This window comes from Lissotriton vulgaris, chromosome 10 (genome assembly GCF_964263255.1).
Source record: "Lissotriton vulgaris chromosome 10, aLisVul1.2, whole genome shotgun sequence".
NCBI lineage: Eukaryota > Metazoa > Chordata > Amphibia > Caudata > Salamandridae > Lissotriton > Lissotriton vulgaris.
The window spans coordinates 1,078,847,870-1,078,870,870 of NC_141698.1; the positions used below are offsets into that span (position 1 = coordinate 1,078,847,870).

General features: G+C 52.6%; 1 protein-coding gene across 1 annotated transcript in view; it reads right to left on the reverse strand.

Moving 5' to 3' along the window:
* Window positions 1-23,001, reverse strand: part of LOC147689342 (ubiquitin-conjugating enzyme E2 E1-like) — a 400,187-nt gene that overhangs the window by 193,227 nt on the left and 183,959 nt on the right. The window lies entirely within an intron of this gene.

The window sequence follows — 23,001 nt, forward strand, 5'->3', positions numbered from 1 at the left end:
TTGGCCTCTCAGGTAAAGGCTACAGTTCCCCTACCACTCTATCCCTCAGGTAAAGAACAAGGCAGTCTCACCACGCAGCCCCCATACTTTTTTCCTGTTAAAAAAACCCAGTGACTGCATCTCTCCCGCCTCTCTGTCCCAGAGGTACAGGCTACAGCTCTCCCACCCTCAGGTAAAGTGAAAACGTATAGGGTACGTCTCCCCCACCCCCCCGACACAGGCACCAGCTCTCACACCCCTCGGTCCCTCAGGTAAAGTATACAACTCAGTCTGTCCCCCAGGTACCTCTGCAGCCCCCCCCCATCCCTCAGGTAAAATGACAACTACTAGGTTAAATCTTCCCCAACCCCCTGACACAAGGATACAGGCTACAGCTCTCACACCCTCTGTCCTATGTATACAGTTTACAGCTCTCACACCCTCTGTCCCATGGGTACAGGTCACAAGTCTCACACCCTCTGTCCCATGGGTACCGGCTCCAGCTCTCACACCCTCTGTCCCATGGGTACAGGCTCCAGCTCTCACGCCCTCTGTCCCGTGGATACAGGTCACAGCTCTCACACCCTCTGTCCCATGGGTACCGGCTACAGCTCTCACACCCTCTGTCCCATGGATACAGGTCACAAGTCTCACACCCTCTGTCCCATGGGTACAGGATACAGCTCTCACACCCTCTGTCCCATGGGTACAGGCTACAGCTTTCACACCCTCTGTCCCATGGGTACCGGCTACAGCTCTCACACCCTCTGTCCCATGGATACAGGTCACAAGTCTCACACCCTTTGTCCTATGTATACAGTTTACAGCTCTCACACCCTCTTTCCCATGGGTACCGGCTACAGCTCTCACACCCTCTGTCCCATGGATACAGGTCACAAGTCTCACACCCTCTGTCCCATGGGTACAGGCTACAGCTCTCACACCCTCTGTCCCATGGGTACAGGCTACAGCTTTCACACCCTCTGTCCCATGGGTACCGGCTACAGCTCTCACACCCTCTGTCCCATGGATACAGGTCACAAGTCTCACACCCTCTGTCCCATGGATACAGGCTACAGCTCTCACACCCTCTGTCCCATGGATACAAGCTACAGCTCACACCCTCTGGCCCATGGGTACAGGTCACAGCACACACCCTCTGTCCCATGGGCACAGGCTACAGCTATCACACCCTCTGTCCCATGGATACAGGTCACAGCTCTCACACCCTCTGTCCCATGGATACAGGTCACAGCTTACACCCTATGTTCAATGGATACTGGCTCTCCCACCCCTCTGAAGCAGAGATAAAGACTTCAGCTCTCACACTCTATGTCCCATGGATACAGGTTACAGTTCTCACACCCTCTGTTCCATGTATACAGGTTACAGTTCTCACACCATCTGTCGGATGGATACAGGCTACAGCTCTCACACCCTCTGTTCCATGTATACAGGTTACAGTTCTCACACCATCTGTCCGATGGATACAGGCTACAGCTCTCACACCCTCTGTTCCATGTATACAGGTTACAGTTCTCACACCATCTGTCCAGTGGATACAGGATACATCTTGCACACCCTCTGTCCCATGGGCACAGGCTACAGCTCTCACACCCTCTGTCCCATGGATACAGGTCACAGCTCTCACACCCTCTGTCCCATGGGCACAGGCTACAGCTATCACACCCTCTGTCCCATGGATACAGGTCACAGCTCTCACACCCTCTGTCCCATGGATACAGGTCACAGCTTACACCCTATGTTCCATGGATACAGGCTACAGCTCTCACCATCTGTCCTATGGATACAGGTTACAGCTCTCACGCCCTCTGTCCCGTGGATACAGGTTACAGCTCTCACACCCTGTGTTCCATGGATACAAGCTACAGCTCACACCATCTGTCCAGTGGATACCGGCTACAGCGCTCACCCTCTGTCCCAAGGATACAGGTTACAGCTCTCACACCCTCTGTCCCATGGGCACAGACTATAGCTCTCACACCCTCTGTCCCATGGGTACCGGCTACAGCTCTCACGCCCTCTGTCCCGTGGATACAGCGACTACAGCTCTCACACCCTCTGTCCCGTGGATACAGGTCACAGCTCTCACACCCTCTGTCCTATGTATACAGTTTACAGCTCTCACACCCTCTGTCCCACGGGTACCGGCTACAGCTCTCACACCCTCTGTCCCGTGGATACAGGTCACAGCTCTCACACCCTCTGTCCCATGGATACAGGTCACAGCTCTCACACCATCTGTCCCATGGATACAGGCTACAGCTCTCACACCCACTGTCCCATGGGTACAGGTCACAAGTCTCACACCCTCTGTCCTATGTATACAGTTTACAGCTCTCACACCCTCTGTCCCATGGGTACCGGCTACAGCTCTCACACCCTCTGTCCCATGGATACAGGTCACAAGTCTCACACCCTCTGGTTACTATAATTTCTAACTGCTGCTCACACATTTAGAGGTGCCTCTGCCCACTCTTGCAATAACTTTCCCCACTTGTGCTGTGACGATTTCGTGGTGCTAGCGCTGTGTTGTTGCGGCCATTTTCTTTGTTTGTTATTGTGCCTGCAAGCCCGCCCCCCTCCCCGATCACACCTCCCTGCGGCCCCTCCCTCGCTCCGCCCCCTCCTGTGTCCATTTATGACTAATGACCCAACGCGCAGCGTCCACGCGCTACGGCCGCGCCGAAGGTGCGCCAAAGGTAAGCCCGTCTACGCCCGTCCGCGCCTGGACCGCGCCCAGCGCCAGAGCCCCTGGTCCTCGTAAAGTCCACCCCTCCCGCATTACTTACGATGCCACCACCCTCCTAGCCCTCAACCCCGGCCGCTCCCTCAACTGCGTCCAAGCTGCTCCTGGACACACCCATGGACCCTTTTCCTGCTACTCCTGCAAGTTCGACGGCACCAAGAACAACTCCTCATCCACGAACACACAACAGATATCCGACCCCAACCACCTACAATGCATCCTGCTCAACACCCGCTCGGTCCACAGGCACGCCATTGACCTCTGGAATCTACTCGACACCATCTCTCCGGACGTCGCCTTCCTAACAGAAACATGGATGAATGCCTCTTCAGCCCCAGACATCACCATTGCCATCCCGGAAGGCTATAAGATCATTCGCAAGGACCGTACCGGCCACACAGGAGGAGGCATCGCTATCGTCCATAAGAAAACCATCCGCATCTCAACCAGCTCAGACGTCAACCTCGCCAACTCTGAACACCTTCACTTCCAGATCCACATCAACCCCAAGACCACACTCAGAGGCACCCTCCTTTACAGGCCACCAGGACCCCGCGCACAATTTAGTGAAGACATCACAGACTTCATCACTCCACACGCGCTCCCCTCCGAGGACTACATCCTTTTGGGAGACCTCAACTTTCACCTTGAAAAGAACAACGACCGCAACACCACCACCCTTTTGGACAACCTCGCAAACCTCGGACTGAAACAACTTGTCACCACCCCCACCCACATCGCAGGTCACACACTCGACCCTATCTTCACCTCCAGCAAGCATGTTTCCTTCAGCCACACCTCAGCTCTCCTTTGGACTGACTACAGCTGCGTTCACTTCACCTACAACAAGCCCACATCCAACAACCACCCCCAACCCACTCTGCAAAGAAACTGGAACAAAATCACCATCGACCAGATCTCCTCATCACTTCTTCAAAAGCCCCCCGCCCACTCCTCAAACCCAGACCAAGCAGCCACCAACCTCACCCAATGGTTATCCAACAGCGCCGACATCCTAGCACCACTGAAAAAACGACAAATCAAACTAGGCAGCAAGAAGGCCTCCTGGTTCAACGATGACCTTAAGAAATCCAAGAAACTCTGTCGCTCCCGCGAGAAGGCCTGGAAAAAAGACCCAACCACCAGCACCAAGGACGCCTTCAAAAACGCCACCCGCATACACCACCAACTAATCCGAAATGCCAAGAAAGCAGCCTTCAAGGACCGTCTAGATAACAACGCCCACAACAGCAAGGAATTATTCAACATCGTCAAGGAATTTACCAACCCCTCAGCCAACTCCAACGACATCACCCCCTCTCAAGCCCTCTGCGACTCCCTAGCCTCATTCTTCCACAACAAAATTGCAGACATCCACAACAGCTTCGACAACCAACCCGGAGACCAACCCACCCAATCCCCTGCAGAATCCCCACCCCCCCTGAACATCCTCAATGACTGGAAGCCAATCTCCACTGAGGACACCGTCCGTCTGATGAACTCTATCCACTCAGGATCCCCCACAGACCCTTGCCCTCACCACATCTTTAACAAAGCAGACTCCATTATTGCACCGCACCTCCGAGACGTCATCAACTGCTCCCTCAACTCCGCAACCTTCCCGGAAAGCTGGAAACATGCCGAACTCAGCGCCCTCCTGAAGAAACCCACAGCTGACCCCACCGAACTCAAAAACTATCGCCCTATCTCACTCCTTCCATTCCCAGCCAAAGTCATAGAGAAAGCTGTCAACAACCAGCTCGCCGCATTCCTCGAAACCAACAAATCCCTCGACTCCTCACAGTCCGGCTTCCGAGCCAAGCACAGCACCGAAACCGCCCTCATCGCAGCAACAGACGACATTCGAACTCTACTGGACAATGGAGACACAGTCGCCCTCATCCTCCTCGACCTCTCCGCAGCCTTCGACACAGTCTGCCATAGCACCCTTCTACAGCGCCTCAAAAACATCGGAATACAAGGAAAAGCACTGGAATGGATCACCTCGTTCCTCTCCGGAAGAACCCAGAGAGTCCGCCTTCCACCATTCAAGTCAGAGGCTACTGAAGTCATCTGCGGCGTACCTCAAGGGTCCTCACTCAGTCCCACCCTCTTCAAAGTTTACATGAGCCCCCTCGCGGCCATCGCACGCCAACATAACCTCAACATCATCTCCTACGCCGACGACACTCAACTGATCCTATCACTCACCAGAGACCCTAACACGGCCAAAACCAACCTACACGAAGGAATGAAAGAAGTAGCCGAATGGATGAAGCACAGCCGTCTGAAACTGAACTCAGACAAAACAGAAGTCCTCATCTTAGGTACCTCCCCCTCCGCCTGGGACGACTCTTGGTGGCCAGTGGCCCTTGGAAAAGCACCCATCCCGACGGACCACGCACGGAACCTGGGCGTCATCCTGGATTCCTCACTCTCGATGAACAGACAAGTCAACGCTGTTTCTTCATCTTGCTTCAACATTCTTCGCATGCTCAAAAAAACATTTCGCTGGATCCCTACCGAAACTAGAAAAACAGTCACCCACGCTCTGGTCACGAGCCGACTGGACTACGGAAACACCCTCTACGCTGGCACCACCGCAAAACTCCAGAAAAAACTACAACGCATCCAGAACGCCTCAGCCAGGCTCATATTAGACATCCCGCGTAAAGAACACATCTCTGTTCACCTGAAAAACCTCCACTGGCTCCCCGTCAATAAGAGGATCACTTTCCGGCTCCTAACCCACGCACACAAAGCACTCTACGAAATCGGACCCGAATGCCTCAACACACGACTATCCTTCTACACCCCCTCCCGCCAGCTTCGATCCTCCAACCAAGCCCTTGCCACTGTACCTCGCATCAACAAAACCACCATGGGAGGTAGATCCTTCTCCTACCTAGCAGCTAAAACTTGGAACTCACTTCCCACTCGCCTTCGCCTTACTCAGAACCACCTAGCATTCAGAAAGCAACTCAAAACGTGGATATTCGACAATTAACTCCCCACCCTTCTTCAAGCGCCTTGAGACCCTCTGGGTATGTAGCGCGCTATACAAATCTTTTGACTTGACTTGACTTGTCCTATGTATACAGTTTACAGCTCTCACACCCTCTGTTCCATGGGTACCGGCTACAGCTCTCACACCCTCTGTCCCATGGATACAGGTCACAAGTCTCACACCCTCTGTCCTATGTATACAGTTTACAGCTCTCACACCCTCTGTTCCATGGGTACCGGCTACAGCTCTCACACCCTCTGTTCCATGTATACAGTTTACAGCTCTCACACCCTCTGTCCCGTGGATACAGGTCACAGCTCTCACACCCTCTGTCCCATGGATACAGGTCACAGCTCTCACACCATCTGTCCCATGGATACAGGCTACAGCTCTCACACCCACTGTCCCATGGGTACAGGTCACAAGTCTCACACCCTCTGTCCTATGTATACAGTTTACAGCTCTCACACCCTCTGTCCCATGGGTACCGGCTACAGCTCTCACACCCTCTGTCCCATGGATACAGGTCACAAGTCTCACACCCTCTGTCCTATGTATACAGTTTACAGCTCTCACACCCTCTGTTCCATGGGTACCGGCTACAGCTCTCACACCCTCTGTTCCATGTATACAGGTTACAGTTCTCACACCATCTGTCCAGTGGATACAGGATTAATCTCGCACACCCTCGGTCCCATGGGCACAGGCTACAGCTCTCACACCCTCTGTCCCATGGGTACAGGTCACAGCTCACACCCTCTGTCCCATGGATACTGGCTCTCCCACCCCTCTGAAGCAGAGATAAAGACTACAGCTCTCACACTCTATGTCCCATGGATACAGGTTACAGTTCTCACACCATCTGTCCGATGGATACAGGCTACAGCTCTCATATCCTCTGTTCCATGTATACAGGTTACAGTTCTCACACCATCTGTCCGATGGATACAGGCTACAGCTCTCACACCCTCTGTTCCATGTATACAGGTTACAGTTCTCACACCATCTGTCCAGTGGATACAGGATACATCTCGCACACCCTCTGTCCCATGGGCACAGGCTACAGCTTTCACACCCTCTGTCCCATGGGTACAGGCTACAGCTCTCACACCCTCTGTCCCATGGGTACAGGCTACAGCTTTCACACCCTCTGTCCCATGGGCACAGACTACAGCTCTCACACACTCTGTCCCATGGGTACCGGCTACAGCTCTCACGCCCTCGGTCCCGTGGATACAGCGACTACAGCTCTCACACCCTCTGTCCCATGGATACAGGTCATAGCTCTCACGCCCTCTGTCCGATGGGCACAGGCTACAGCTATCACACCCTCTGTCCCATGGATACAGGTCACAGCTCTCACACCCTCTGTCCCATGGATACAGGTCACAGCTTACACCCTATGTTCCATGGATACAGGCTACAGCTCTCACCATCTGTCCTATGGATACAGTTTACAGCTCTCACACCCTCTGTCCCATGGGTACCGGCTACAGCTCTCACACCCTCTGTCCCATGGATACAGGTCACAGCTCTCACACCCTCTGTCCCATGGGCACAGGCTACAGCTATCACACCCTCTGTCCCATGGATACAGGTCACAGCTCTCACACCCTCTGTCCCATGGATACAGGTCACAGCTTACACCCTATGTTCCATGGATACAGGCTACAGCTCTCACCATCTGTCCTATGGATACAGGTTACAGCTCTCACGCCCTCTGTCCCGTGGATACAGGTTACAGCTCTCACACCCTGTGTTCCATGGATACAAGCTACAGCTCACACCATCTGTCCAGTGGATACCGGCTACAGCGCTCACCCTCTGTCCCAAGGATACAGGTTACAGCTCTCACACCCTCTGTCCCATGGGCACAGACTACAGGTCTCACACCCTCTGTCCCATGGGTACCGGCTACAGCTCTCACGCCCTCTGTCCCGTGGATACAGCGACTACAGCTCTCACGCCCTCTGTCCCGTGGATACAGCGACTACAGCTCTCACACCCTGTGTTCCATGGATACAAGCTACAGCTCACACCATCTGTCCAGTGGATACCGGCTACAGCGCTCACCCTCTGTCCCATGGATACAGGTCACAAGTCTCACACCCTCTGTCCTATGTATACAGTTTACAGCTCTCACACCCTCTGTTCCATGGGTACCGGCTACAGCTCTCACACCCTCTGTTCCATGTATACAGTTTACAGCTCTCACACCCTCTGTCCCGTGGATACAGGTCACAGCTCTCACACCCTCTGTCCCATGGATACAGGTCACAGCTCTCACACCATCTGTCCCATGGATACAGGCTACAGCTCTCACACCCACTGTCCCATGGGTACAGGTCACAAGTCTCACACCCTCTGTCCTATGTATACAGTTTACAGCTCTCACACCCTCTGTCCCATGGGTACCGGCTACAGCTCTCACACCCTCTGTCCCATGGATACAGGTCACAAGTCTCACACCCTCTGTCCTATGTATACAGTTTACAGCTCTCACACCCTCTGTTCCATGGGTACCGGCTACAGCTCTCACACCCTCTGTTCCATGTATACAGGTTACAGTTCTCACACCATCTGTCCAGTGGATACAGGATTAATCTCGCACACCCTCGGTCCCATGGGCACAGGCTACAGCTCTCACACCCTCTGTCCCATGGGTACAGGTCACAGCTCACACCCTCTGTCCCATGGATACTGGCTCTCCCACCCCTCTGAAGCAGAGATAAAGACTACAGCTCTCACACTCTATGTCCCATGGATACAGGTTACAGTTCTCACACCATCTGTCCGATGGATACAGGCTACAGCTCTCATATCCTCTGTTCCATGTATACAGGTTACAGTTCTCACACCATCTGTCCGATGGATACAGGCTACAGCTCTCACACCCTCTGTTCCATGTATACAGGTTACAGTTCTCACACCATCTGTCCAGTGGATACAGGATACATCTCGCACACCCTCTGTCCCATGGGCACAGGCTACAGCTTTCACACCCTCTGTCCCATGGGTACAGGCTACAGCTCTCACACCCTCTGTCCCATGGGTACAGGCTACAGCTTTCACACCCTCTGTCCCATGGGCACAGACTACAGCTCTCACACACTCTGTCCCATGGGTACCGGCTACAGCTCTCACGCCCTCGGTCCCGTGGATACAGCAACTACAGCTCTCACACCCTCTGTCCCATGGATACAGGTCATAGCTCTCACGCCCTCTGTCCGATGGATACAGGCTACAGCTCTCACACCCTCTGTCCCATGGATACAGGTCACAGCTCTCACGCCCTCTGTCCCGTGGATACAGGTCACAGCTCTCACACCCTCTGTCCTATGTATACAGTTTACAGCTCTCACACCCTCTGTCCCATGGGTACCGGCTACAGCTCTCACACCCTCTGTCCCATGGATACAGGTCACAAGTCTCACACCCTCTGTCCTATGTATACAGTTTACAGCTCTCACACCCTCTGTCCCATGGGTACCGGCTACAGCTCTCACACCCTCTGTCCCATGGATACAGGTCACAGCTCTCACACCCTCTGTCCCATGGGCACAGGCTACAGCTATCACACCCTCTGTCCCATGGATACAGGTCACAGCTCTCACACCCTCTGTCCCATGGATACAGGTCACAGCTTACACCCTATGTTCCATGGATACAGGCTACAGCTCTCACCATCTGTCCTATGGATACAGGTTACAGCTCTCACGCCCTCTGTCCCGTGGATACAGGTTACAGCTCTCACACCCTGTGTTCCATGGATACAAGCTACAGCTCACACCATCTGTCCAGTGGATACCGGCTACAGCGCTCACCCTCTGTCCCAAGGATACAGGTTACAGCTCTCACACCCTCTGTCCCATGGGCACAGACTACAGGTCTCACACCCTCTGTCCCATGGGTACCGGCTACAGCTCTCACGCCCTCTGTCCCGTGGATACAGCGACTACAGCTCTCACGCCCTCTGTCCCGTGGATACAGCGACTACAGCTCTCACACCCTCTGTCCTATGTATACAGTTTACAGCTCTCACACCATCTGTCCCATGGATACAGGCTACAGCTCTCACACCCACTGTCCCATGGGTACAGGTCACAAGTCTCACACCCTCTGTCCCATGGGTACCGGCTACAGCTCTCACACCCTCTGTCCCGTGGATACAGGTCACAGCTCTCACACCCTCTGTCCCATGGATACAGGTCACAGCTCTCACACCATCTGTCCCATGGATACAGGCTACAGCTCTCACACCCACTGTCCCATGGGTACAGGTCACAAGTCTCACACCCTCTGTCCTATGTATACAGTTTACAGCAGCTCTCACACCCTCTGTCCCATGGGTACCGGCTACAGCTCTCACACCCTCTGTCCCATGGATACAGGTCACAAGTCTCACACCCTCTGTCCTATGTATACAGTTTACAGCTCTCACACCCTCTGTCCCATGGGTACCGGCTACAGCTCTCACACCCTCTGTCCTATGGATACAGGTCACAAGTCTCACACCCTCTGTCCTATGTATACAGTTTACAGCTCTCACACCCTCTGTTCCATGGGTACAGGCTACAGCTCTTACACATCTGTCCCATGGATACAGGTCACAGCTCGCACACCCTCTGTCCCATGGATACAAGCTACAGCTCTCACACCGCTTTGTCCCATGGATACAAGCTACAGCTCTCACACCCTCTGTTCCATGGGTACCGGCTACAGCTCTCACACCCTCTGTTCCATGTATACAGGTTACAGTTCTCACACCATCTGTCCAGTGGATACAGGAATAATCTCGCACACCCTCGGTCCCATGGGTACAGGTCACAGCTCACACCCTCTGTCCCATGGATACTGGCTCTCCCACCCCTCTGAAGCAGAGATAAAGACTACAGCTCTCACACTCTATGTCCCATGGATACAGGTTACAGTTCTCACACCATCTGTCCGATGGATACAGGCTACAGCTCTCACACCCTCTGTTCCATGTATACAGGTTACAGTTCTCACACCATCTGTCCAGTGGATACAGGATACATCTCGCACACCCTCTGTCCCATGGGCACAGGCTACAGCTTTCACACCCTCTGTCCCATGGGTACAGGCTACAGCTCTCCACCCTCTGTCCCATGGGTACAGGCTACAGCTTTCACACCCTCTGTCCCATGGGTACCGGCTACAGCTCTCACACCCTCTGTTCCATGTATACAGGTTACAGTTCTCACACCCTCTGTCCCATGGGTACAGGCTACAGCTCTCACACCCTCTGTCCCATGGGTACAGGCTACAGCTCTCACACCCTCTGTCCCATGGGTACAGGCTACAGCTCTCACACCCTCTGTCCCATGGGTACAGGCTACAGCTTTCACACCCTCTGTCCCATGGGTACCGGCTACAGCTCTCACACCCTCTGTCCCATGGATACAGGTCACAAGTCTCACACCCTGTCCCATGGGTACAGGCTACAGCTCTCACACCCTCTGTCCCATGGGTACAGGCTACAGCTCTCACACCCTCTGTCCCTTGGGTACAGGCTACAGCTTTCACACCCTCTGTCCCATGGGTACCGGCTACAGCTCTCACACCCTCTGTCCCATGGATACAGGTCACAAGTCTCACACCCTCTGTCCCATGGATACAGGCTACAGCTCTCACACCCTCTGTCCCATGGATACAAGCTACAGCTCACACCCTCTGTCCCATGGGTACAGGTCACAGCACACACCCTCTGTCCCATGGGCACAGGCTACAGCTATCACACCCTCTGTCCCATGGATACAGGTCACAGCTCTCACACCCTCTGTCCCATGGATACAGGTCACAGCTTACACCCTATGTTCAATGGATACTGGCTCTCCCACCCCTCTGAAGCAGAGATAAAGACTACAGCTCTCACACTCTATGTCCCATGGATACAGGTTACAGTTCTCACACCCTCGGTTCCATGTATACAGGTTACAGTTCTCACACCATCTGTCGGATGGATACAGGCTACAGCTCTCACACCCTCTGTTCCATGTATACAGGTTACAGTTCTCACACCATCTGTCCGATGGATACAGGCTACAGCTCTCACACCCTCTGTTCCATGTATACAGGTTACAGTTCTCACACCATCTGTCCAGTGGATACAGGATACATCTTGCACACCCTCTGTCCCATGGGCACAGGCTACAGCTCTCACACCCTCTGTCCCATGGATGCAGGTCACAGCTCTCACACCCTCTGTCCCATGGGCACAGGCTACAGCTATCACACCCTCTGTCCCGTGGATACAGGTCACAGCTATCACACCCTCTGTCCCATGGATACAGGTCACAGCTCTCACACCCTCTGTCCCATGGATACAGGTCACAGCTTACACCCTATGTTCCATGGATACAGGCTACAGCTCTCACCATCTGTCCTATGGATACAGGTTACAGCTCTCACGCCCTCTGTCCCGTGGATACAGGTTACAGCTCTCACACCCTGTGTTCCATGGATACAAGCTACAGCTCACACCATCTGTCCAGTGGATACCGGCTACAGCGCTCGCCCTCTGTCCCAAGGATACAGGTTACAGCTCTCACACCCTCTGTCCCATGGGCACAGACTACAGCTCTCACACACTCTGTCCCATGGGTACCGGCTACAGCTCTCACGCCCTCGGTCCCGTGGATACAGCGACTACAGCTCTCACACCCTCTGTCCCATGGATACAGGGCATAGCTCTCACGCCCTCTGTCCGATGGATACAGGCTACAGCTCTCACACCCTCTGCCCCATGGATACAGGTCACAGCTCTCACGCCCTCTGTCCCGTGGATACAGGTCACAGCTCTCACACCCTCTGTCCTATGTATACAGTTTACAGCTCTCACACCCTCTGTCCCATGGGTACCGGCTACAGCTCTCACACCCTCTGACCTGTATCCACAGCTCTCACACCCTCTGTCCCATGGATACAGGTCACAGCTCTCACACCATCTGTCCCATGGATACAGGCTACAGCTCTCACACCCTCTGTCCCATGGGTACAGGTCACAAGTCTCACACCCTCTGTCCTATGTATACAGTTTACATCTCTCACACCCTCTGTCCCATGGGTACCGGCTACAGCTCTCACACCCTCTGTCCCATGGATACAGGTCACAAGTCTCACACCCTCTGTCCTATGTATACAGTTTACAGCTCTCACACCCTCTGTCCCATGGGTACCGGCTACAGCTCTCACACCCTCTGTCCCATGGATACAGGTCACAAGTCTCACACCCTCTGTCCTATGTATACAGTTTACAGCTCTCACACCCTCTGTCCCATGGGTACAGGCTACAGCTCTCACACCATCTGTCCCATGGATACAGGTCACAGCTCGCACACCCTCTGTCCCATGGATACAAGCTACAGCTCTCACACCGCTTTGTCCCATGGATACAAGCTACAGCTCTCACACCCTCTGTTCCATGGGTACCGGCTACAGCTCTCACACCCTCTGTCCCATGGGTACCGGCTACAGCTCTCACACCTGCTGTACCATGAATACAGCCTACAGCTCTCACACCCTCTGTCCCATGGGTACAGGTCACAGCTCACACCCTCTGTCCCATGGATACTGGCTCTCCCACCCCTCTGAAGCAGAGATAAAGACTACAGCTCTCACACTCTATGTCCCATGGATACAGGTTACAGTTCTCACACCATCTGTCCGATGGATACAGGCTACAGCTCTCACACCCTCTGTTCCATGTATACAGGTTACAGTTCTCACACCATCTGTCCGATGGATACAGGCTACAGCTCTCACACCCTCTGTTCCATGTATACAGGTTACAGTTCTCACACCATCTGTCCAGTGGATACAGGATACATCTCGCACACCCTCTGTCCCATGGGCACAGGCTACAGCTTTCACACCCTCTGTTCCATGGATACAGGTCACAGCTCTCACACCATCTGTCCCATGGATACAGGCTACAGCTCTCACACCCTCTGTCCCATGGGTACAGGCTACAGCTCTCACACCCTCTGTCCCATGGGTACCGGCTACAGCTCTCACCCTCTGTCCCATGGATACAGGTCACAGCTTACACCCTATGTTCCATGGATACAGGCTACAGCTCTCACCATCTGTCCTATGTATACAGTTTACAGCTCTCACACCCTCTGTCCCATGGGTACCGGCTACAGCTCTCACACCCTCTGTCCCATGGATACAGGTCACAAGTCTCACACCCTCTGTCCTATGTATACAGTTTACAGCTCTCACACCCTCTGTCCCATGGGTACCGGCTACAGCTCTCACACCCTCTGTCCCATGGATACAGGTCACAAGTCTCACACCCTCTGTCCTATGTATACAGACTACAGCTCTCACACCCTCTGTCCCATGGATACAGGTCACAGCTCTCACACCATCTGTCCCATGGATACAGGCTACAGCTCTCACACCCTCTGTCCCATGGATACAGGTCACAAGTCTCACACCCTCTGTCCTATGTATACAGTTTACAGCTCTCACACCCTCTGTCCCATGGGTACCGGCTACAGCTCTCACGCCCTCTGTCCCATGGATACAGGTCACAAGTCTCACACCCTCTGTCCTATGTATACAGTTTACAGCTCTCACACCCTCTGTCCCATGGGTACCGGCTACAGCTCTCACGCCCTCTGTCCCGTGGATACAGGTCACAGCTCTCACACCCTCTGTCCAATGGGTACCGGCTACAGCTCTCACGCCCTCTGTCCCGTGGATACAGGTCACAGCTCTCACACCATCTGTCCCATGGATACAGGCTACAGCTCTCACACCCTCTGTCCCATGGATACAGGTCAAAAGTCTCACACCCTCTGTCCTATGGGTACAGGCTACAGCTCTCACACCCTCTGTCCCATGGGTACCGGCTACAGCTCTCACACCCTCTGTCCCATGGATACAGGTCACAAGTCTCACACCCTCTGTCCTATGTATACAGATTCCAGCTCTCACACCCTCTGTCCCTTGGATGTAGGCTACAGCTCTCACACCCCTCTGTCCCAATACAGGTCACAGCTCTCCCACCCCTCTGTCCCATGGATACAGGCTACAGCTCGCACACCTCTCTGTCCCATGGATGTAAGCTACAGCTCCCCAGCCCCTCTGGCCCCTGGCTGATCCTGTACAAAGGCTCAGGCCGAGCAAGTAATGCTCTCCCTCACCAGGCAACGTTTCCCCTTCCTGCTCACATACTCCTCCCCCCCCTCCCCCCAGCCTCCCCCCCCCGCCCCCCCACCCCGCCCCCCTAAGATTCCCGCAGGCATTTATTACCGCTTACAGCAGGAGGTAAATGTCTCGGTCAAATCCCAAAGAATATGGAATTACATGCAGAATTATGCCTAGTAATTCTAAGCCTGCAAAGTTATTCCCCATTCCATGGGGTATAACTCGTAATTGCGTACAGAGATTGCAGTCGGTACCGGAAATTCAGGGCGCCTGGAACCTCTGCATATAGTTCCTCAACACTTCGTCCTTTCCTAATAGTTTCTTTTCTTCAGCTTTTAAGAGTAGCGTTTGGACCCCCTGACCCCCCTCTCTCTTCTCTAGTCACCTTCTAGGCCACTCTTTGCATTTCGCTTGAACATTTGGTCCTATTCTGTTACAGCCTCTTTCTCCACTTAATAATCATACTGTAATATAATACTTTGATTTGTATAGCGCCGCTAATCATCCGAGAGCGTCTCTAGGCGCTGTCCATAGGCACGTGGAAGTGATTTCCCCAGAATCACAGGATGTTGAGCCCACGACGAGACTTGAACTTGGATCCCCTGCTACGGAGTCGGCAGCTCTGGCCGTTACCCCACACCCTCTTCCTCCTTAAGGTAGCACTTGGGCCACTTCCTCGTCATTGACTCGACTCTGGACCACATCCAGGGCCACACTGGTCATTTGAAACAACCCCGGCAAAAATGATACATTCAGCCCCCATGTGCAGCCAGTGAGGGACCCCAGCATATTGCACAGTTTGGTTTTCTCTAGGATTATTTTGGAAAAGTGAAACCAAAAGGTGCAGGTTAACTGCTCAATTTAGAAATTCTATTCGCTAGTTTCACGGACTTCTCCGAAAGGGATTCAAGTAAATGTTCCAGTACATTAGTTTTCAGCACAGTACCTCGAAGCGCTATTTCTACACAGCTTCTAATCATGCATGCCAAGTGCATGACGGAAAGAGTAACATGATGGGACCGTCATGAGAGGCTTTCTTTTAATGCTTCCATTCCTTCGCCCGTGAAACGAATCTAAAAAGGTTATGCAGGCCGCTGGGACAGTGTAAGGCGCACCACCACCCCTGGAGGGAAAACCGGCCCCAGGGGGTCCAGCTTCCCAGGTGTTTGCCCGCTTGACCGGGTGGCCAGTCCGGCTATAACCACATCATCCACTCGCTCCTCTGGGCCATAGCTGGGCCGCTTCCTAATCTCTGGGTCCTTGTCTCTGCACGATGTCCAGCTGGTTCTTCCATTTCGCTCACCTTTCTTTTTCTCTTCAATGGGAGAAGTTTCTCTCAGTTTCTTTGGCCGGTCTGGGCCAGCTCAGCCTCTTCTTAGTAGGAGTCTTCCTCTTATACTGGCTTTGCTTGTATTGCATCTTCATCGTCTCCTAGCAATGCTCTTGTCACTTCTTCCTCTTCTCCTGGAAATGCTCAGTTCCTTTCCTCCTTTTCATCCTGGGGTCACTGATTTTCTTCTCTTGGCCATGCTCAGGTCACTGCTTTTCTTCCCTTGGCCATGCTCAGGTCACTGCTTTTCTTCTCTTGGCCATGCTCAGGTCACTGCTTTTCTTCCCTTGGCCATGCTCAGGTCACTGATTTTCTTCTCTTGGCCATGCTCAGGTCACTGCTTTTCTTCCCTTGGCCATGCTCAGGTCACTGCTTTTCTTCTCTAGGCCATGCTCAGGTCACTGCTTTTCTTCCCTTGGCCATGCTCAGGTCACTGCTTTTCTTCTCTTGGCCATGCTCAGGTGACTGCTTTTTTTCTCTTTCCCATGCTTAGGTCACTGCTTTTCTTCCCTTGGCCAGGCCATGCTCAGGTCACTGCTTTTCTTCTCTTTCCCATGCTCAGGTCACTGCTTTTCTTCTTTTGGCCATGCTCAGGTCACTGCTTTTCTTGGCCATGCTCAGGTCACTGCTTTTCTTCTCTAGGCCATGCTCAGGTCACTGCTTTTCTTCTCTTGGCCATGCTCAGGTCACTGCTTTTCTTCTCTTGGCCATGCTCAGGTGACTGCTTTTTTTCTCTTTCCCATGCTTAGGTCACTGCTTTTCTTCCCTTGGCCAGGCCATGCTCAGGTCACTGCTTTTCTTCTCTTTCCCATGCTCAGGTCACTGCTTTTCTTCTCTTTCCCATGCTCAGGTCACTGCTTTTCTTCTCTTTCCCATGCTCAGGTCACTGCTTTTCTTCTCTTTCCCATGCTTAGGTCACTACTTTTCTTCTCTTTCCCATGCTCAGATCACTGCTTTTCTTCTCTTGGCCATGCTCAGGTCACTCCTTTTCTTCTCTTTCCCATGCTCAGATCACTGCTTTTCTTCTCTAGGCCATGCTCAGGTCACTGCTTTTCTTCTCTTGGCCATGCTCAGGTCACTGCTTTTCTTCTCTTTCCCATGCTTAGGTCACTACTTTTCTTCTCTTGGCCATGCTCAGGTCACTGCTTTTCTTCCCTTGGCCAGGCCATGCTCAGGTCACTGCTTTTCTCCTCTTGGCCATTCTCAGGTCACTGCTTTTCTTCTCTTTCCCATGCTTAGGTCACTACTTTTCTTCTCTTGGCCATGCTCAGGTCACTGCTTTTCTTCCCTTGGCCATGCTCAGGTCACTGCCTTTCTTCTCTTGGCCATGCTCAGGTCACTCCTTTTCTTTTCTTGGCCATGCTCAGGTCACTGCTTTTCTTACCTTGGCCATGCTCAGGTCACTGCTTTTCTTCTCTTGGCCATGCTCAGGTGACTGCTTTTCTTCTCTTTCCCATGCTTAGGTCACTCCTTTTCTTTTCTTGGCCATGCTCAGGTCACTGCTTTTCTTCCATTGGCCATGCTCAGGTCACTGCCTTTCTTCTCTTGGCCATGCTCAGGTCACTGCTTTTCTTCTCTTGGCCATGCTCAGGTCACTGCTATTCTTCCCTTGGCCATGCTCAGGTCACTGCCTTTCTTCCCTTGGCCATGCTCAGGTCACTGCTTTTCTTCCCTTGGCCATGCTCAGGTCACTGCTTTTCTTCCCTTGGCCATGCTCAGGTCACTGCCTTTCTTCTCTTGGCCATGCTCAAGTCACTCCTTTTCTTTTCTTGGCCGTGCTCAGGTCACTGCTTTTCTTCCCTTGGCCATGCTCAGGTCACTGCTTTTCTTGGCCATGCTCAGGTCACTGCTTTTCTTCCCTTGGCCACGCTCAGGTCACTGCTTTTCTTCCCTTGGCCATGCTCAGGTCACTACGTTTCTTCTCTTTCCCATGCTTAGGTCACTGCTTTTCTTCCCTTGGCCATGCTCAGGTCACTCATTTTCTTCCCTTGGCAACGCTCATGTCACTGCTTTTCTTGGCCATGCTCAGGTCACAGCTTTTCTTCCCTTGGGCAGGCCATGCTCAGGTCACTATTTTTCTTCCCTTGGCCATGCTCAGGTCACTCCTTTTCTTCTCTTGGCAATGCTCAGGTCACTAGTTTTCGTCTCTTGGCCATGCTCAGGTGACTGCTTTTCTTCTCTTTCCCATGCTCAGGTCACTGCTTTTCTTCCCTTGGCCAGGCCATGCTCAGGTCACTCCTTTTCTTCCCTTGGCCATGCTCAGGTCACTCCTTTTCTTCCCTTGGGCAGGCCATGCTCAGGTCACTCCTTTCCTTCTCTTGGCCATGCTCAGGTCACTCCTTTTCTTCTCTTGGCAAAGCTCAGGTCACTGCCTTTCTTCTCTTGGCCATGCTCAGGTCACTCCTTTTCTTCTCTTTCCCATGCTCAGGTCACTGCTTTTCTTCCCTTGGCCAGGCCATGCTCAGGTCACTCCTATTCTTCCCTTGGCCATGCTCAGGTCACTCCTTTTCTTCCCTTGGGCAGGCCATGCTCAGGTCACTCCTTTCCTTCTCTTGGCCATGCTCAGGTCACTCCTTTTCTTCTCTTGGCAATGCTCAGGTCACTAGTTTTCGTCTCTTGGCCATGCTCAGGTGACTGCTTTTCTTCTCTTTCCCATGCTCAGGTCACTGCTTTTCTTCCCTTGGCCAGGCCATGCTCAGGTCACTCCTTTTCTTCCCTTGGCCATGCTCAGGTCACTCCTTTTCTTCCCTTGGGCAGGCCATGCTCAGGTCACTCCTTTCCTTCTCTTGGCCATGCTCAGGTCACTCCTTTTCTTCTCTTGGCAAAGCTCAGGTCACTGCCTTTCTTCTCTTGGCCATGCTCAGGTCACTCCTTTTCTTCTCTTTCCCATGCTCAGGTCACTGCTTTTCTTCCCTTGGCCAGGCCATGCTCAGGTCACTCCTATTCTTCCCTTGGCCATGCTCAGGTCACTCCTTTTCTTCCCTTGGGCAGGCCATGCTCAGGTCACTCCTTTCCTTCTCTTGGCCATGCTCAGGTCACTCCTTTTCTTCTCTTGGCAAAGCTCAGGTCACTGCCTTTCTTCTCTTTCCCATGCTCAGGTCACTCCTTTTCTTCTCTTTCCCATGCTCAGGTCACTGCTTTTCTTGGCCATGCTCAGGTCACAGCTTTTCTTCCCTTGGGCAGGCCATGCTCAGGTCACTGCTTTTCTTCTCTTTCCCATGCTCAGGTCACTACTTTTCGTCTCTTGGCCATGCTCAGGTGACTGCTTTTCTTCTCTTTCCCATGCTCAGGTCACTGCTTTTCTTCCCTTGGCCAGGCCATGCTCAGGTCACTCCTTTTCTTCCCTTGGCCATGCTCAGGTCACTCCTTTTCTTCCCTTGGGCAGGCCATGCTCAGGTCACTCCTTTCCTTCTCTTGGCCATGCTCAGGTCACTCCTTTTCTTCCCTTGGGCAGGCCATGCTCAGGTCACTCCTTTCCTTCTCTTGGCCATGCTCAGGTCACTCCTTTTCTTCTCTTGGCAAAGCTCAGGTCACTGCCTTTCTTCTCTTGGCCATGCTCAGGTCACTCCTTTTCTTCTCTTTCCCATGCTCAGGTCACTGCTTTTCTTCTCTTGGCCATGCTCAGGTCACTGCTTTTCTTCCCTTGGCCATGCTCAGGTCACTGCTTTTCTTCTCTTGGCCATGCTCAGGTCACTGCTTTTCTTCTCTTGGCCATGCTCAAGGTCACTCCTTTTCTTCTCTTGGCCATGCTCAAGTGACTGCTTTTCTTCTCTTTCCCATGCTTAGGTCACTACTTTTCTTCTCTTTCCCATGCTAAGGTCACTACTTTTCTTCTCTTGGCCATGCTCAGGTCACTGCTTTTCTTCTCTTTCCCATGCTAAGGTCACTACTTTTCTTCTCTTGGCCATGCTCAGGTCACTGCTTTTCTTCTCTTTCCCATGCTTAGGTCACTCCTTTTCTTCTCTTGGCCATGCTCAGGTCACTGCTTTTCTTCTCTTGGCCATGCTCAGGTCACTGCTTTTCTTCTCTTTCCCATGCTTAGGTCACTCCCTTTCTTCTCTTGGCCATGCTCAGATCATGCCTTCCAGGTCACTGCTTTTCTTTTCTTGGCCATGCTCAGGTCACTCCTTATCTTACCGTGGCCATGCTCAGGTGACTGCTTTTCTTCTCTTGGCCATGCTCAGGTCACTCCCTTTCTTCTCTAGGCCATGCTCAGGTCACTGCCTTCCAGGTCACTGCTTTTCTTCTCTTGGCCATGCTCAGGTCAATGCTTTTCTTCTCTTTCCCATGCTTAGGTCACTGCTTTTCTACTCTTGGCCATGCTCAGGTCACTGCTTTTCTTCCCTTGGCCATGCTCAGGTCACTGCTTTTCTTCTCTTGGCCATGCTCAGGCCACTGCTGCTTTTATTCTCTTGGCCATGCTCAGGTCACTGCTTTTCTTCTCTTGGCCATGCTCAGGTCATTGCTTTTCATCCCTTGGCCATGCTCAGGCCACTGCTTTTCTTCTCTTGGCCATGCTCAGGTCACTGCTTTTCTTCTCTTTCCCATGCTCAGGTCACTGCTTTTCTTCTCTTTCCCATGCTCAGGTCACTGCTTTTCTTCCCTTGGCCATGCTCAGGTCACTGCTTTTCTTGGCCATGCTCAGGTCACTGCTTTTCTTCCCTTGGCCATGCTCAGGTCACTGCTTTTCATCCCTTGGCCATGCTCAGGCCACTGCTTTTCTTCTCTTGGCCATGCTCAGGTCACTGCTTTTCTTCTCTTGGTCATGCTCAGGTCACTGATGTTCTTCTCTTTCCCATGCTCAGGTCACTGCTTTTCTTCTCTTTCCCATGCTCAGGTCACTGCTTTTCTTCCCTTGGCCATGCTCAGGTCACTGCTTTTCTTGGCCATGCTCAGGTCACTGCTTTTCTTCTCTTGGCCACGCTCAGGTCACTGCTTTTTTTCCCATGGCCATGCTCAGGTCACTGCTTCCTTTTCTCCTGGTTGTGCATGTCTCAATAATTTATTTCCACAGGCCATGCGCCGGTCACTTCTTTTTCTTCTGTTTATGCTCAAGTCTCGGCTCCCTTTTCTCCCGGCCATGCATCTCCATTCTTTTTTTGTCCTGACAATGCTTGGTTGACTTCTTTTTCTTCTGCTCATGCTCCGGACACTTCTTTCTTTTCTCCTGTCCGTACTTTGGTTATTTGTCCTGCCTGTCCTCAGTCCGCTTTTTCCCCTTCTCCTGTGCATGCTAGAATAAGTTCTTCCTCTATTCATGGCCATGGTCAAGTTGCTTCTTCCTCCTCTCCTGGCCGTGCTCGGGTCGCTTCATCTTCTCCGTCTGGCCATGTTCGGGTCGCATACTCCTCTGATCCTGGTCATGATAGAGCTGCTTCGTTCTTTTCTCCTGTGGTACAAAAGGGGGAGGTGATGGACGGAGCATCTGAACCAACCAAACACTCACACTCAGTCAACAGATCAAGGTTTAATCCATCACCGTTCTTTAGCCCACTCGGCCACCCCAGTTCAGACATGGATATATTCAAATCAGTCTGACTGACCCTGTGCCTCATGGGAACAGTCTAGCCCGAACTGCCAAGCCATGCCTTCCCTGGACCGGAAACAAGCTTCCGAGGACCGGTTTCTGGCATTTCAGCCGTCTTCAGCCCGACATGCTTGAATCCAGTGGCAAAGTGAGCAAGGGACTCACGTCTGGGCATACCCTGCCAACTTATGGCGAACAAAGTGGTACAAAAGGGGGTGGTGATGGACGGAGCATCTGAACCAATCAAACACTCACACCCAGTCAACAGATCTGGGTTTAATCCATCGTTCTCTTATCCTTACCGCGCTCGAGTCGCTTCATCCTCTTCGTCTAGCCATGTTCGGGTCGCATACGCCTCTGATCCTGGTCATGATCGAACTGCTTCATTCTTTTCTCCTGGTCGTGCTCGGGTCGCTTCATCCTCTTCGACTGGTGATCTTCAGGATGCATACGCCTCTGATCCTGGCCATAATCGAGCTGCTTCATTCTCTTCTCCTGGCCGTGCTCAGGTCGCTTCGTCCTCTTCGTCTGGACATGTTAGGGTCGCATACTCCTCTGAATGTGGCCCATGGTCATGTCACTTCTTCCTCTTCTGATGGCCATACTTGGTTTCTCTTCTACACTTCTTCAGTGCCCATGTTACGTTAAATGTTATGTTAAAATTATTTGTACCGCGCTCGGTCACCAAACGGTTTCATGGCGCTCATAACAAATGCGGAGGGCAGGAACAGGGGTTACTCGAATGCTGACTGGAAGAGGAACGTTTTCAGCGTCCTACGGAAGCAGTCATAGGTAGGGCAGTGTCGGAAAGAAGACGGAAGGGAATTCCAGATTTTAGGGGCCAAAAAAGAGAAACAGAGACCACCGTGTTTTTTGCGTTTCATTTTAGGAGTGATTAAAAGGTTATGTGAAGTGGAGCGGAGATCTCTCAAGGGCACATATCGCTTCAAACTAGAAGAGATGAAGACAGGAGCTTGATCAGACAGAGCTTTGAATATCGTACAACCAAGTTTGAAGGTGCAACGTTTAGCCACCGGGAGCCAGTGCAGGCTCCGCAACAACGGCAAAACGTGCTGGTGCTTAGGCTGGTGGTAGACTAAGCGTGCTGCCTGATTTTGCACCAGCTGCAGCCTTTGGAGATGGTATGCAGGAATTCCTACGTACAGAGTGTTGGCATAGTCAATTCTGGACATAACAAGGGCCATGAT